Source organism: Theropithecus gelada, chromosome 15 (genome assembly GCF_003255815.1).
Source record: "Theropithecus gelada isolate Dixy chromosome 15, Tgel_1.0, whole genome shotgun sequence".
Classification (NCBI taxonomy): domain Eukaryota; kingdom Metazoa; phylum Chordata; class Mammalia; order Primates; family Cercopithecidae; genus Theropithecus; species Theropithecus gelada.
The window spans coordinates 62,176,741-62,181,305 of record NC_037683.1 but is presented as its reverse complement, the minus strand read 5'-3'; positions in this window follow the sequence as shown (position 1 = coordinate 62,181,305).

The following is a 4,565-nucleotide window of genomic DNA, read 5'->3' as shown; positions in this document are numbered from 1 at the left end:
TCTCTGTCATTGCCTGAAATGAGTGTGTTGAAATCAGTAATGTTTGGAGTTTCCAATGAATAATTGTTACATAAATCATTAGTTCTTAAATTTTACTGGACATCAGAATCACCTGGAGGGTTTGTCAAAGCACGGATTTCTGGGCTCCTCCCCCAGAGTTTCAGGGTCCGCAGGTCTGATGTGGGGCCTGCGAATTTGTGTATGCATTCCCAGATGCTGCTGCTGCTGCTGGTGGTCTGTAGTGCACCCGAATCATGGAAGCTGGAGCATTTTTATAAGCAAAGATTAAATTGTCTGTATCCTTGCTTTACACAGAGGATACCCAGCATGTTCTTGAGGGTATGAGAGTTCTTTATAACATTGTTATAATTGTGATTTCATTGTCAAAATAGAATAGATTCACACTGATTGTAGATTATAGATGATCATCTTTTTTCTTTCATTTTTTTTTTCTTTTTACAAACCCTTGTGTCAAGAAGGGCTGACTTACAATAGAGGACAACGAGGGAGCTGCTCCGCTACATCCAGAATTCCCAGCCAGAAGCAGGTGGTCTATCAGTGGTTTACCACCAGGTTCCCCACAAAACTGGCAGTGCATGAATGGCATAGATGACGGTCTCCAAGCCAACTGCAGCATGTAGATTTCAGTGCCTGCTTTTGCATTTGTATGTACAATCACATTATTACCAAGCGATTTCCAAAACTGGCAACATTTAACTTTTGACCTAGTGTTTCTCAAATTGTCTCTTCCCTTTCCGGTGATACCATGGCTGTAGCTGGACCCCTGGGCCTTCCCTATCCCTGTTCCTGTTTTGTTACTCCCAGGCTACTTGATGGGAAAGAGAGACATCTCATTTTCAGGGCATTTTTGGTGGGTGAGCGTCGTAATCTACAGTTTTGCCTGTAGAGGGCAGCAGCACCAAGAACTTCCTGGCTGCATTTTCAGTGTCAAATGGGTATCAGCCTGGTGTCTCTGTTCCTTCCGTCCCTCTTCTCACCTTGCTCTTCTTCCTGGCAGTCACATCTAAAAAAAGATACTTTCAAAGTACCCCCGTTGCCTCGGCAACTGGTGCCCAGGAAGGCGGCCTGGGGTGTAGCAGCGGTGTTGCTGGATGCCCACCTGCTTTCAGTGTGGCTGGGAGGGGACTGCCCCCACCCCACAGCCTGGCCACCTGGCAATGCCCAGTGACTCTGGGAGGTGGCTGTCTGGGAAGCCTGTGCTCGCTGCCGACTTCTGGGGCTTTGCTCGCACATACCCTCTTTTGCTTTCTTGTCCCCAAAATGCCTCTTCCCAGAAAGAATGAGTCAGTCTCTCGCCGTTAGATTAGTTCCTGCCAAACTACGGCAGATGTCAAAGCAGCTGATAGGAAGATTATGATTCTCCCTCTCCCAACCCCAACAGGGAAAGCGGAGTAAAGAACCCGAGGGAGAAGTTTGTTGGGCAAAGTTCCGATGAGGATGGAAGATGGTTCTATATTTTGGCAGCTCGGTAACCATATTCCCATCCCCTCTGCCCCATTCAGCATGGAGACGCAGGAAGGAGTCCCACTTAACTTCCTGTCTGAACAGCCCAGGATCTTTGGATTTAATGTTGCCTTAAAACAAGAACAGTTTCCTTTCTTTCAATAGATACCCCTTGGCTTGGCCGACATGCTTGTGGAAGTAATGGATTTTTGGAAGAGGATTTTTCCTGGTCTAATGCTGTCTTTCCTACATGAACTCATACTCTCACTTGCGCACACATGTTTCAACTTATCTTCTGTCAGACAGCACCTGCTCTGTCACCAGTGAGGGATAACTGCTAACAATTTCTTCTCCTGAGGCTCACAGGGAGGGGAGTTCTCTCTGAACCTCCTGGTTGAGGAGCCACTCTGCAGTGGTCCCAGGAGTTCGTCTGGTGTGGAACCCTCCTAGTGTAACCATACACTTGTCCTGGAGTAAACCCTTTCTCCTTAAGGACTTGACACAAAATCTTAGATCCAAGACCCCAGACAAAACAGCTCAGTTCAGAGAAGACTGAAGTCATCAGGATGCTAAAGTGGGCTCAGGAAGTCCTGCAGCCAGCTGGGTATCCTTTGTGGGGAAGAAGTCAGTCAGCAGTGGCCCCAGAAAAAAACCAGATCAAATCCAGGGGGTCAGGGCAGAAGTGGCCTGGCCTTGTGTTGTGCCAAACTCCTATTCACCTCAGTAGGGAAGGCACTAGGTTCAGGAGGCTGAAGAGACCCAGAGCCAGCAAAGGAGACATTGGTGGGTTTTTTCTTGTTTTTTAATTTTTAAATTTTTTAAATTTTTTAGTTTTTCAGATGGAGTCTTTCTCTGTCACCTAGGCTGGAGTGCAGTGGCGTGGTCTCGGCTCACTGCAACCCCCACCTCCCAGGTTCAAGCAATTCTCCTGCCTCAGTCTCCCAAGTAGCTGAGATTACAGGCATGTGCCACCATTCCCAGCTAATTTTTGTATTTTTAGTAGAAACGGGGTTTCACCATGTTGGTCAGCTGGTCTTGAAATCCTGACCTCAGGTGATCCTCCCACCTTGGCCTCTCAAAGTATTGGGATTGCAGGTATGAGCCACCACGCCTGGTCGATATGGGGTTTTATTAGGGGCTCACATACAGGGGAGAGAGTCCAGTAGTGGTGGGCTAGACAAGTTATCCACCTTACAAACAGTCCAGTGGCAGCAAGCTGGGCAGGAAAACCGTAATTGCTTGCAAACAGTGTGCAGTTTAAATAGCATTTTCACCTAACACCCTCCCCTTAATGACCTCCACTTACCAACCTTTGTTTAGCCCAAAACTCAGGGCCTCAATCCCTTGGATGGCCCGCTTTCCATGGGATGGGCCGGGGGCTCAGATATTCATCATTGATAAGATATGAATCTCCAGGTTGGCCATGCCAGATTCCTTAGCTTGGAACACACATTCAGATGTGTCTGCCATAGAGGGTCATTCTCAGGGTCTGCTTATGTTATTGCTATCAGGTGTGTTTACCCTACATGCAGCATGTATCAGGCAGCCTGTATCAGCCACAAGTATCCAGGTGGGAGAGCAACTGGTGCGGGTGCTGTGGCAGCAGGCAGGAGGGAGGGAGGCTGACTGGTGTTGGAATGCCCGTGCCTCTCTGTTAACTGACTTTTCCCTCCTCGGTTCTACTTCTCTGGTCTCCTCTCACCCCAGGCATCCCCTACGTCTTTTTCCCATCAGAACTTTCCTCCTTTCACACTGAGGTGCAAATGGTTAATAACAGCTGAGAGTGACAGTTCCTGAGAGATTTCTCTGGACTACAGTTTTAAGATAATTGTTTATAATAGAAAATGCCAATCGTGTAGAAACAGAAGAGTATAATCGACTCCTGAGTATCCATCATCCAGCCTCAACAATTAACTCATAGCCCACCTGGTTTCTTCTATACCCCTAGATTACTTGGAAGCAAATCCAAGCCATTTCTTTTTATGTGCAGAAGGCTCCTTTAAGCCCCAATCTGACCATGCCACATGCTGGTGAATGACATTTGGTGGCAGGATAGGGTCCATGCTACTCCCTGGATTAGAACAGGTCGTCTGCAATCTGGTGCTGACATCTCTCCACTTCCCAGGAGGCCCTACCTTTTTAGCTATGCTCAATGTCGTTTCCCCAAACATCACATTTTAAAAATCCACCACTTAGAACTCCTGACCTCAGGTAATCCACCTGTCTCAGCCTCCCAAAGTGCTGGGATTACAGGTGTGAGCCACTGTGCTTGGCCTGTTCTGGCTATTAGTTTCAATGGCAAAAAAACAGCGATTACTTTTGCACCAAGCTAACACTATTTGTCTTCCTCTGTGGACAGTGAAGTGGTTGAGAACAGGGACTGGGACTTATGTTACCTGATACCACAGTGCTACAACCTGTATCTGGCACATTGCAGGTATTGAATCCCTGTTGTTGAATGCATGAATGAACACAGGGCATTCTACACAATCACTTGGAGAAACTCGACATGAACTCCTCCTTGTACCAGTTACAATTTCCAGAGAGATCAGGGTGTTATAAGCGGGATTCTTAATATTTTCCATCCAACACTGCTATGGGTTATGGACCACTCCTTGAATGGAGGGCTGTCTATGGCTCTCACATGGGAGAGCACACTGCAGGGGTTGGAGAGGGCAACTGGAGGCGGTGGAGGCTGGGTTTCACACAAGTAGTTTGAAAAAGCTTCCTGTTGTTCCGGTGCCCTTCAGGTACAGCCTGTTGGCTGAGAATCATTGAGCTGGAGAGATAAGGTGCTAAGGCAAAATTCTAGGCAACAGCCTGGAGATGGACAGGGAATTTAAGGATGCTGGGCACAGACAGGGTCTTCCTCCCATCTCTCAGGCTCTTTTGAAGACCATCCCTGAATTAGACCAATGAGAATGAATGGCGCTATTTTCTTCACAAAAAACATGTTTTTTCTTCCGCCGTGAACTCTAGTGGAACTGATACTGAGATTGATTACACATTTGAGTGAGCTCCTGGGAAGAAACAGGGAAGTTAGAATGTTTACAACTTTGCCTGCCCTGATTCATTTCAAGGACATGGGTCATTAGCATCTG